This window comes from Arvicanthis niloticus, chromosome 8 (genome assembly GCF_011762505.2).
Source record: "Arvicanthis niloticus isolate mArvNil1 chromosome 8, mArvNil1.pat.X, whole genome shotgun sequence".
NCBI lineage: Eukaryota > Metazoa > Chordata > Mammalia > Rodentia > Muridae > Arvicanthis > Arvicanthis niloticus.
This window is the reverse complement of record NC_047665.1, coordinates 33509016-33521822: the sequence shown is the minus strand read 5'-3', so window position 1 is coordinate 33521822 and position 12807 is coordinate 33509016. Positions and strand designations below refer to the sequence as shown.

The 12807-nt window shown below is 44.6% G+C and overlaps 1 long non-coding RNA gene across 8 annotated transcripts in view; it reads right to left on the bottom strand.

Moving 5' to 3' along the window:
- The window catches only part of LOC143443328 (uncharacterized), a 406912-nt gene extending 395250 nt beyond the window's left edge, over nt 1-11662 (bottom strand). For 7 of the 8 annotated variants that reach the window (XR_013112207.1, XR_013112203.1, XR_013112206.1 and 4 more), the window contains exons 1-2: nt 11439-11662; nt 9619-9887 (exon numbers count right to left, since the gene is read on the bottom strand). This is a non-coding gene — a long non-coding RNA (uncharacterized LOC143443328). Of the gene's footprint in view, nt 1-9618; nt 9888-10444; nt 10573-11438 lie in introns of those variants that run through there. The other variant, XR_013112204.1, reaches the window with a different exon arrangement.
- Between the last annotated feature and the right edge of the window lie 1145 nt (nt 11663-12807).

The window sequence follows — 12807 nt, the reverse complement described above, 5'->3', positions numbered from 1 at the left end:
AGTCTAAATATCCTTATCTTAAAGCCAAGGATTTGGTGCCTGTGAGCTTGCATGCCTCAAGATTTTGAAAAACTGTTACTGGGATACCAAATGTTACATGTTGCTTCATAAGAGAGGAATGTTGAGGTTTGGCAGCTGCCACGGGTCACCTCCCAGGGCTGAGCTCCCAGTTAGTTTACACAGGTTAGTTCTCCAAAATTATTTTTGCGATCTTTTTATTTGGTTTTGGTTATTAGCTGGTGGGTTTTTTGTTTGTTTGTTTGTTTGTTTGTTTGTTTGTTTGTTTTGAGGCAGGGTATCAGATAGCAGCTGCAACTGGCTTACTACTTACTACTCTGGATCACCCTGCCTCTGTCTCCCTGGTGCTTAGATTTCAGGCACGCATCTGCAAAACTCCTAATGTGATAATCTTAAAAATACTTGAATGACCTGATTCTAACAGCATAGGTCGCTTCTCTGTGAGGTTATAGGTGATGTTGAAACCACAGCTGTGCTGTTTCATGTGCAGAAAACACAACCCTTCTTAGTTGCTTTAGCAGCACGCTGCACTGGGACAGAGCCCTCCATGTGATGGCTGGGCACCCGCCACACTCTGGTCTGCTTTAGCAACAAACAGGGACAAGCAATACAGACCTGCTGAGGTCTAAGATCTTCACTGACCAAGCTAAACCCCACTGCAGTCCCCCAGTGACTCCATTTTATCCTGGGCTTCTATGCTGGCTATACTGGGAAGCTTGCTCATGGCTGTTCCTCACTCGCAAAAAGTTAGTAAGGAGCAGAGTAATGGAGAAACTAGAACCTTCACCCATTGCTGCCAGTAACCCCAAGCCTGTAACGTGGCTGACGGTTTGAATGAGAATGGCTCCCATAGGCTCACATATGTGAATGCTTAGTCCTCAACTGGAGAACTGTTGAGATAGATGAGAATTAACATGTGTGGCCTTGTTGGAGGAAGTGTATCACTGAGGTGGGCTTTGAGGTTCTAAAAGTTGACAGAAGCCAGGCCCAGGCCCAGGCCCAGGCCCAGGTCCAGGCCCGGGAGGCTCACTCTCCCTGTCTGTCTGTCTGTCTGTCTGTCTCTCTCTCTCTCTCTCTCTCTCTCTCTCTCTCTCTGTGTCTGTCTGTTTGTCTGTCTGTCCATCTCTCTGTGTCTCTCTCTGTTTCTCTCTGTCTGTCTCTCTCTGTCTCTGTGTGTTTCTGTGTGTCTCTCTCTATGTCTCTCTGTTTCTCCTTCGTCCCCCCTCTGCCGGCTGCCTTCAGATGAGGATGTAATTCTCAGCTACTTCTCTGGCACCATCCTCTCCATCACCATAACAGACTGACCCTCTGAAGCTGTAAGCTAGCCCCCAATTAAATGCATTCTTTTATAAGAATTACCTTGGTCGTGGTCTCTTCCCAGCAATAGAACAGTGACTAAGAAGACACAGACTTAGAGAAAGGGATTTCTCAAAAGTTTCACATAATTACTGTACCACTCACCAGTTCAACACCTACGTATGTACTCAAGAAAAATGAAAGTATCTATCCATGGATATGGATAAATGCTCGTTGCTGTGCTATTCAAGACAGCTAAAAATTGCAAATAACTCACCTGGCCATCATCTGGTTAACAGGTCATAAGGAAGTATGTCCTTGTGGTGGAATATCACTTAGCTGTCAAAAGAACTAAGAGTGTGTGCCACCACATGAACTCTTTAGCTCTGTGGTCAGCCCCCAAAGTCAAAAGACCAGCAACTGTGAATCCATTCTTATGAAATGTTCTGGAAAGGGAAATCTATAGAGACAGAAAGGTGAGTCGTTGCCTGGAACCAATGACTAAGAACAGAAACTGCCAACAGGTACAGGGAGCCTTTATGTGAAAAGACTGGAAACAGTGTTGGTGGCACATATGCTAACATGTGTTTTAAAATATATGATATCCATCTAGCAACTTGGCTCAGCAGGTTAACAACTTTGCCAGCAAGCCTGACATCTTGAGTTAGATCGCAAGGACCCACAGTATAGAAGAAACTACTTCTAAAAGTTGTCTGTTGGCCTCTACATGAACACCACAGCAACACACACAGAGAGATACACACACACACACACACACACACACACACACATAATTTTAAGAATACAAATCAATGCATGCCATTTGCATCAAAGCTTATCCCTTCCTATCTCAGGCAGCCACAGCAATACAAAGCAACCCCATTAGGTGCTCTGGGACGGCCCTATTCTGAATTCCTTTAGTAAGAAATCCAAACATGTAACAAAATAAAAATAAAATTCTCTCTGAAGCCGGGGTCTCTATATGTAGACCAAGCTACCTTCAAATTTACTCTTCTCCTGCCTCAGCCTCCAAATGCTGAGATTACTTGCACAGGCCACCACGCCCAGGGAATGCTTGCTTTGTAAGATCTAACTTGGGAGGTTTCTTATTTGAGTCCAAAAACTTCCTGACATTACAAACACAAATGCTGACTGTAGAGTGGCAGAGGCAGTGGGTGACTCAGACATACCTTCCTTCCACAGCTTGATAAAAAGCAGAACAGTTAAAACATGTATGTGTGATATTGAGTCTATGTTCAGACATAGTATGTTCTAGCAACATCATCCATCATTCCACATCATAATCACTCTGTTCAAACCCAATCTCTCTAGCATGGTGGCACATTCCTGTGATCCCAGCACTCAGGAAGGAGAGGCAGGAGAGTCGCAGGTTAAGCCCAGCCTATGTAACCATAGATCCTGTCTGAAACAAACAAACAAACAGGTCTGGGGAGATGGCTCAGTTGCTAAAGTCCTTGCCTTGTAAGCATAAGGACCTGAGTTTCACACTCAGAACTCCCATCCCTAATAAACAAAAACTTTTAAAAGGCCCACTGTGATCCCAGCACTGGAGAGAAACAGGTAAGTTCATAGAGGTGCTGGCCAAATAGCCATGCCTATCAAGGGAATCTTAGGCCAGTGAGAGACTGTCTCAAAACTAAACAAGACATGGAGGATGGCACCCAAAATTTGTTCTCTGGTCTCCACATGTACAAGCACACATGTACACACATATAGACACACACACACACACACACACACATCAAAATAAAAATCTCAAAAAGTTCATTTGTGTTTGAACTTAGCCCTCTTCACTGAACCTCACATTCTCCAAGTTGCAACACTCCCTCCAACTTGAAACATTTGCTCCAGGGAGCAACACAGATGCTGAAAATGGAGAGTGAACTGCGGGACTGCATCAAGAAAGACAAGTTTGTACCCTGAGCTGCCTCCTAGAGGCAACTAGGTGGTCAACTCCAGGGATGGAGCTTTGTTGGGTCCCACTATGTTGGGGTGGGTTTCTGGTCATTCAGCTGCTTTTGTAGCCCCTCATCCCTATTCCTGTTAGTAACCCCACTGAAGAAAAAAAGAGAGAGAGAGACAGCCCATTGGTTCACTGAACTAGACTTTGGTGCAGTTGTTACCTTGGTCTGTGGTGGGCTCCCTTTCTGAAGTGAACAGACCTGCAAGCTGTGTCTCCCCTAGAAAAATCTGCCACACAATGTCACTCACTGTATCCCCTATACACTTCCCACAATGCTCACCAGGACTCAGGGGGCCCCCAGTTCTCCACACCATCCAGTTATCTTGTTGTCTCGTCCTCCCAAGCTTAAAGTAGTCTTTATTCCGCTGAAAACAGGTCAACAGGCTATGCATGTTCTACATCTTACCTAACCACTGCAGTGGGCGCCTCCTCCCCTGCTCTGATTCATGTGCTGTATGTACACTGCAGTCCTCCTACTGTCCCATAAGGCTGGAGCCTAGGTTTTTTGCTATGTTCTCTTTTGTCAATGACACTAATTTGAAGTTAAACAATAGCATTGTCTTATACTTGGATGACTTTGAACAAACCATTTTACTTCTAAGCTCCGTTTTTTTTTCGTCTACAAGGTAAGACATAGGCATTGATGAGCTGTCGCACTGAGGCTACCATGAGGCTCCATTGAGATAAAAGACATGGAAGGTGGTTGGTCATCTGTTCTGAAATAGTCTCACGGTGGACACTTGGTTGGCATCAAATTTGCTATGTAGACCAAGCTGGCCTTGAACTTACAGATTTACCTGTCTCTGCATCCTGAGTGCTGGGATCAAAAGCTTGTCCCACACCAGGCGTATGAAAGTATTTTAATCATTTATAAAATACTCAGGATTCATGACATTATAGTGCGTGTGTGTGTGTGTGTGATGTGTCGTGTGCATGTGCGTGTGCATGAGCGTGTGCGTGTGTGCATGTGTGGAAGCCAGAGGTCAACTCTGAGTGTCAATCCTCAAGTACTGACCATCATGGGTTTGTTTTATTGTTTTGTTTTATTTTTAAAGAAAGGGCCACTCATTTATCTAGATAAATGAGTCCCAGGGGTATGGCTGTTTCTACCTCTGCTCGGATTACAAGGGCTTGCCACCACACCCAATTTATCTTATGTGAGATGTGGGGAATCAAACTCAGGACCAGCCCCAGAAATTGTAAGGGGTGGAGGGTCTACCCTCCTTCAGTGAACTCATCCACCCATTGCTTTAAAGAACACTCAATTTCTCCCAACTATATCTCTAAGTAACTGCCTGGAAATGATTTGTGTCTTAAAGTGCTTAGCTGATTTAAAGGTAGCTACATCTCGGCCTAGGAAGATGGCTTACTGGGTAAGAGTGTTCAAAAGTGTGAGAACCTGAGTCTGAATCCCCAGGACACATGTAAGAAGCCAGACACGACTGTGTGCATGGCTGTCAGTGTAGCTCTAGGTTTAGTGAGAGAGCCTGTCTTAAAAGAGTTAAGGGATGATAAACAGAGTACAAGATGTCCTCTTCTGGCCTCTATGCAGGCATAGGTGTAAGTGGTGCACACACGAGCGTGCACACACACATAACAGGCACACACCTGGATCCTCATGTTTTCCACCTGAGATACTGGTCACCTTCCTGCAAGTTCATCTTCATCCTGGTTAGAGGCTTTCCATCTCCTCTTGGCCTCAGGCTGCATCTCCTCTCTCCCTCTATTTCCCATCCACCTTCCCAGGAAACCCCTCCGATCTTTGCTCTAACATATACTAAGGATTTGGTTCTTCCCCATCCCCTTTAGGCTCTCTCTGCCTTACTGTCCCAGGCACCATCCTGGCAATGGGGTAAGTACAGTAGCTCTTAGGAGTCTCCCTGGTTCCATCTTTGCTCTCGCCTCAACTCTCCAACCAGAGTCACTCTGTGGCAACATTAGTTATGTCAGGTCATCCACTATCTGAAACTCTTCAATGCCATACCGTCCCTTGGTATAAACTGCACTCCTCTGTCCTTCGAGGACACTTGCTATCTGCCCACATTCCCGATTCCTCCCACATCTCACTACTGGCTCATCACTCCTAGGGGTTTGCTGTGATAACTCAGGCTCTTGCCCCTGCCTCGGCCTGGATGCTCTCCACCCTGATAGCAGAAACTCTTTCCTCTCCTCCCTTCCTATCCAGCCTCAAGGTTACCTCCCTGAAAAGGTCGTGCCTGACCAGCCTATAGAAACCAGCAACCTCTCCCTTCTCGCTCCCATCTTCCTTCCTGCTCCATGCTTTTCAATACTAACTTCGACCTGTGAGTTTATATTTCACCGACACTAGTAGAAGCTTTAGCAGGACAGAATGTTACTGATGTTCTTCATCTAGGCCCTGAAAGTTTGTCCCATTGCACACAGAATGCACTCATGATAGGTAACAGAAGGTATGAGGAAAGGTTAGAAGAACAACATAGGCCTCCTAGATTCACAATATACCTCTGAACATCTGTATCTTTGATGATATTGAACAGGTGGCTCAGCCCAGCCAATGCCAGGCCCTAGGATTAATTCCAGTCCAAACAATAAGCAGAAATGACACACAAGTTCTTAGAAATAGATAGTAGCATTTTAGAAGTCAGCAAATCTGGTGCTGGAGAGATGGCTCACTGGTAAGGAAAGCTTTCTATTCTTACAGGGATGTCAAGTCCAGTTCCCAGCACCCACATGGGAGGCGAATTAAACCACGTGTAACCCCTTCTCCAAGGGATCCAGTGACCCAACATCCCCTCAGGCATCCATTAACACACACACACACACACACACACACACAGAGAGAGAGAGAGAGAGAGAGAGAGAGAGAGAGAGAGAGAGAGAGAGAGAGACAGAGACAGATTTTTAAAAGTCTTAAAATATAAAATTCCACTTAAAAAGTCAGCAGATCTGAAACCATAAAAAAGAAATCAGGGCCAGGAAGATAATCCAGAGAGTAAAGGCACCAGCTACCAAGTCTGACAATCTAATTTGGTCCCTGGAAACTACACTTAGGAAGGAAAGAACCAACTTCACAAGCTGTCTTGGCACATGCACACATTACATACACGATAAACAAATAAATGTAATTTTAAAAAATAATTATTTAATAAAGAAGAAATCAAAGTAATTTTGGGAATACAAGCAGGTTCCTAGAGATACTTGGAGCAAATAAGAAAGCAGAGCTGAGACTCCTTGCCCAGCTCAGTGCTCACAGAGACTCATGACCCAGCTCAGTTCTCACAGAGACTCGTGGCCCAGCTCAGTGCTCAGGCTACTGACCTCCCAGACTTTATAACCAAAGTTGAGCAAATGCTTTTCCATTTACTTATAAGGTCTTGGAAGTCACCATTTGTAGACAACATAGGTGAACAGTCAGACTTGCTTCCTAGAGGAGTTTATTGGGACCACCCTGGGGAATTCTCATAAGCCAAGCAGATGCAGACCTAGCCATGCTAGACATCAAAAGTGGAAAATTCCTGCTACTTTAAAGGTGGTAAGTAAACCTGGTAATAATTTCAATGACCAACACACAGACAAATTTTATAACATCATTTCCAGCTATTGGCAGCTGGTGTTCAGGGGACTAAACAAATGTTAACAATAGTTTTGAATAAAACTTTTTTGAAGATATTTTCCTACTTTAATATTCATATTTCATATTCTGTATTATACTTTAATATTGTCATTACTAGGCAACTAGCTGATAGTAAATGAGAAGAAGCCATACTTTGGTATTTCTATCCAAACTTTCTAAAGGAAAATTAAAAAGGGAATGTAATCTACCTTCGGGTAAAAAGCTACATGCAGAAGGCACCACAGCCTACTGAAGCACAGATGTAGCAAATGAAGTTGAAGCACATCTTCATTTTGGAAAGAACTGCCTTTCCACTGAGCACACTTTCTACAAACCCTAATTTCTATTTAAATACAGTTCAGAAAAAAATTACAATCAGAAGGTATGTGACAGTTCCAGATTTTCCAGGTTGATAACATGTGAAGCCACTGCTTTTACATTTTAGCTGGCTAATGAATAAGTAATTGTTTCTTTATGTAGCTTGGGCTGGCCTCAAACTCAAACTGATAGGGAAAGATGCCCTTGAACTTCCAGTCCTCCAGGTGAGTGTTGGGATTACAGACCTGACTCAATAAACAAGATTCACATAGCTCTAGGCAAGCACTGTATGAACTGAGTTACATCCTCCATCACCCCAAATTTTAAAGCTATAGCCAAGACCACTCATCATTAACAGCTTTCAAAGTAGACAACCAAGCAGGTGGGGTGGCTCACCCGATAAAGGCTCTCACTTATCACTAAACCTAATGGCTTGAGTTCTATCCCCAGACAACTACAAGGTGAAAGGAAAAAAAAAAAAAAAAAAGGGCTCCTGCAAGAAGTTTTCCGACTGGCACACACACACACGCCTGCTCCAACAGAAAATAAATAAACAAATAAGTGTAAGATCAAAAGAGAGGATCTGAGTAAACAAATTCTGAAACTCATCTCAGCTGACGGACATTCTACCTGGGAATGAAGAGCCACACATCCAAGGGTGAAGCCAGGCCCCTCAGCAGCAGGCAGCAGGCTAGCTCACAGATATGCTTAGCTGATATTTGCTGAAGCAAATTAACCTGCCATTGAGTGGCCAACAGACCTGGACAGAGTACCTTCTTAGAGGAAGGCATGTTCAAACATGTGCACCCACAAAGCATATACGTCTGATACAATGTAACAGGGGCTAAGCATTAATAAACTTAATATTACCATTAATTTCGTCAATCAGTGATGTTTGGATGCCTCAAACTCTCTTAACTGATTTACAGAATCTAAGCCATGTCCAACAAAACTATTCACTTTTTGTGATTTATAGTGCTAGCAATTGAACCCAGGGTCTCATGTATGCTAGGAAAGAGCTGTACAACTGAGGGGCATCCCCAGCCCTACACATATGCTTTTTACAAGCCTATGAGACAGATGTTAGGGTACCTACTTTACAAATGACAAAACTAAGTAAGATTCAAGGAAATCAAGCAACTGGGGCAAGAAGTCACAGAGACTAATTGCCTGGGCTGGGACTCATATCAAAGCCTGAGTCTAAACTTTTGAGCCCAACACTGGGTAGCTATTAAGCCAAATTCCGATATAGTAACTTCAGAAGGATAATACTCTTAAGAGTCACACTGTCATCTCTGTGTGAGAAAAATACTCTAGCAGATCGACTTTCAGTGAGACACAGGAAACACTGGCACCTCTGTCTAGCACACTTCGCTGAAAGTATCTTCTGCAGCAGGGAAGCATAGCAACGAGAATGAGACTCCAAGGCCAGCCCTCTCTTGTTTAACAACTAGAAAATAAGCTTCATAACAAACGGATCAAAGTTACAGAAACAGTGGACAAAGCTGAGCATCTTCAAGATGAAGGATTTCATTTAAACCTTTGTTATACAGGTGATAAAAAGGAAGCATGGAGGGGTTCCAGAGTCTAGTTTTACACAAATCCCAAAATTGCTCTATTTTACTCATAATGAGGTAAAAGTTTTTTCCAATTATTTAATTATTTATTTTTTGGACCAAACTGAGTTTCCAGAGCAAACTGCTTCAACAAGGGCAGGAAACACTGTAAGAAACCAACTCTTTATGTTTCCATTGAGATGATGAGACTTTTTAGTTGCATCCCCAGAAATGAACAGAAATTAACTCTAAGGTATTCAAAAGGGAATATAAAATCTTCGGAATCTGCCATGAAGGTTAAACAAATCCTCATGCCCTTTGGTTATGGCACGGACAAAGTTTCCATTCTAAGAGAACCCATTGCATTTTGTATGGACATCCTACCATTAGAAACGTATTTATTTGGGGGTCACTCCTGGATTGTTTACAAAATGAACTATCAAAATGCAAAATAATAATAAGAACAACAACATAATGCAAACCTTTTCTGTTAAAATAAAATATCCACTGTGGTATCTAAGGAGAAAATCAACCACAAATAAAATAAGGTATGGACTGTTGAACATACTGGACCCATTACTGACATAAAATATATATAAATCTACATAAATCAACATTCGTTATATGTGCAGATATTGATAGACACGTGGTAAAAAAAATCAATAAACTTTCATCAGACACTCCCAAATCATCATTCCACTTGAGAAACTATCTACAAAACACAGTCCCCAAGAAGGAAACATAAAGTCTCAAATCACTTGGTCAGGCAACAACTCAAAACAAGGAGACAGTTCTCCGGTGGCATTAAGTATCAGGCCCAAAAGGAAGTGCTTGTGGATGTCTAAGAAACGTACCTTCTGTAAGTAGAGAATTCCCGGGTATCACACTCCAATAATCCACATAAGGAAAGCCTTGTCAAAAATCCCAACAATTTAACTGAAGAAACTCTAAATGAAGAAGTTGATGGTATTTCATCCGCTGCTAACTTGCTGCAGTGCTGGCATCTCCATGCTAGTGGCTGGTAGTTATGTATAAATCCAATAAGAATAATTTGAAGGCATTTCAGTAGGAAGTACTCCTGCTAAGTGCTTGACACGACACTTGGAGCCGCTGGTAATGACACCTAAACAATTAGAATTTATTAAGGTTAGTTGCTGGGACAGTCTATACACTCCCTTCCAAAAAGAATAACTGTCCTCTTAATTCATTTTGGTCTTTGATGTGAAGATTCAAAGCTCCACAGCCCTGGCACCTTGCAGAATGCTAACTCTCAGAAGTTACTGCATTGTCTGGATGCTTCCTGGAGTCCCCAGCACTAGAATGGGTTCCACGTTTCACTTGTCTTGTTGAAATGTGTCTCCGGGAGCTTGAAGAACAGCTCCAGCATTTGGAAACACGGAAGAGGGTGGAGAAGGTGATAAATTACCTTGGTATTTGGACGGAGCCCACAAAACATACCTGAAGACCATGGGCCTGGTTTTGTGTTGCGGAATCAAGACAAAGTCATATTTAAAGGCATCCGACAGATAAAGCCAACCCCTGTCCTTTGGACAAACCCTAACTTAGGTCTCTAAGTTATCTTTTTTATGTACGCAAGTGGCTGGTAGAGATAAACAACTTTTGGAACGAAGTAGAAAAGCAGCAAAAGAAATTTCATATAAAGTGAAGATGTTGACTTACTGAGCAAGAACCAACGCAGAAGCTTTCCGAACTTAGAGGACTTGGGAAACAAAGTTAGGAAGCCGCCCTTCACCGCTAACTGGAGGGAAACGCGCGCTGCTTCCCCAGCAGAGCAGAGACGAAAAAGCCGCCGCTCTTTTGGGCGGGTGTGGCCGATAGAAACAAAAGGTTAAAACACAAAAGGCGGGGCGGAGGACTAGGTCAGGGGAGCTCGGAAGGCTCGTGGTTGCCTTCCTATTCTGACTGGCTGAGATAGGCTGGGGGTCGCCAATACCAAAGAGAGGATGGATCCCAAGGAGGACAGTAATAGGTCATTCTGGGTGGGTCATTAAACTGAAGCAAATCAGGGAGGTGAGGGGAGCGGACTCTTAACTAGTGGTCCAGGCCCCATCAGCTTCATCTGCGCAACTCTTGACAGTCTGGAACCTGTGGCTTCCTCAACTGGACCCCAGCCCCCAAGAAAACTTCCCGAACTCTATTAATTTACTGGAACCTCCTTACCACCCAAACCCTGTCTGCATTCTATTGTTGCAAGCTTCGTGTCTCCAGAGCGCTCCATAGACAGTGAAGTTTGAAAACGCGTGAGGAAATGACCCCCACCTCTGCATCTCTTCCTTTTTTGTGATCAAAGTCAGGGCTTATGTGTGGGTGAGCCTGATCTAATTTCCATCCTTATCAGAATGTTTTCCTCCAATCTACACACAACTGGGGAAAAGCAAGGCAGTGTCCAGTTTGGATGCCCTTCTTCCCAGTCCCTCACCACCCCTAAAGAAGCACCATGAGATGAACGCGTCTACAATAAACAAAACAATCTGTGTGAGAGTTTTAAAGAACAAAAGAAAAGGAGAACCGGGAAAAGAGATACAATTTTTTTAAGACAAGAAAAAAGAAAGAAACAGTCAAACTTGGCTGCTGGATCTATGACTTTGCCCTCGAAAGGGCTGGGAGCAGGGGGACCTGAGGGAAGGCAGGATAAACAGGACAAGTCACTCACCTTCTTCCTCCACTTCGTGGCACTTTGAAGGGACATTGTTTCCATTGTTGCAGCCTGCGAGGCGCTGGGATACTTTTGCGCAGCCTGACAGCGGAGAAAGTCGCGTTGACAAAGTTGCAAGAAAGAGATACCCGGGCGTCCAGGGAGCGGGAGAAGGAGTTCATCAGAGTTCCCCCTTTTGTTCCAAGTCCCAGAGCAGACAAAGAGGCGGAGAGCCGCGGCAGGTTTCTCCCTCTCACCCCTTCCTCCTCTCTCCCTCCCCTCCCTCCCCGCCCCCTCCCTCTCCCCGCATCTCCCGCCCGACTCTAAGCCTTGGTGCGCTGCTCTGGCTGCTCTGTCCCCAAGCACCAGCAACTCAGTCCCGACCCTCTCTCCTTTCATCTCCCAGAAAACTTTGCCCAGAAGATGCGGGTCTTGGTCCCTTCCCACACACCCTTTGAACACCCAGCCTTTAGTCCGCGCTCTCACGCCCGGGGGAAATCTCTAAACTCATTGTTTCCGGGAGATGCACCTCTTTGTTTGCACTTTCTCTGCCAATCAGGGAGAGGAGCGGTCCACTTTGGCAAAGAGTTTCTGCCATTTCTCAGCATCCCAAGAGACATAATATGAAGGACCCCGTCAACCCTTTAAGATAAGAGGTACAATCATAGGTGGGGCTCACAGAAGCCTTTCCATCCATGACCCTCCATCCTATTCACCCTCCTCCACCCAACAGCCTGGAAGAATTCAAGTAAGTTCTAAGTGATGGAAAAGTCTCTTCTCCCTCATCAGTGCCCACACATGACCCTAGGGAAAAATCTTCAAATCTGCATGGCAGAGGCCACTAAGTGTCCCAAAGGAGCCCAAACCTTACCCTTGTAGGTTACCTGTTGCTGCTGGCACTATGCCACTCATGGGGCGGGGGTCCCCAGGTCTCAGAGAGCTTCCTCTCATCTCTAACTATATTACAACTATATTAACAACACTCTCAGGCTAACATGGCTCCTTCCCACCCCCATACCTACCGTTCCTCCCTGGTTCCCTTCCTTTCACAGCTACAGGGTCTTCCTCCTTCACCTAACTCCCCATTCTCCCCTGCCCCTGCCCCGCCCGAAACTGGTGTGTTACAGCCCTGAATCCCCTCCAGCACCTTCTGATCCTGTTCAAGCCAGGTGTCTGGGAGTCTCTCAACCTTTCCTTGAGCCCTCTGCAAACTGTCCATCAGTTCCAGAACTGGGGCCCCCATCTTTACAACTCCCCAGCACTCAGCTCTCATCTCAACATGGCTGACTCACTAAAGAGCTCAAAGCAATGCCAATTTCCTTTCTAGATCTCACCACAATGGGAGAAAAAAAAGCAGGAAGGTGGGAGAAGGTAGAGGGAGAAGCAG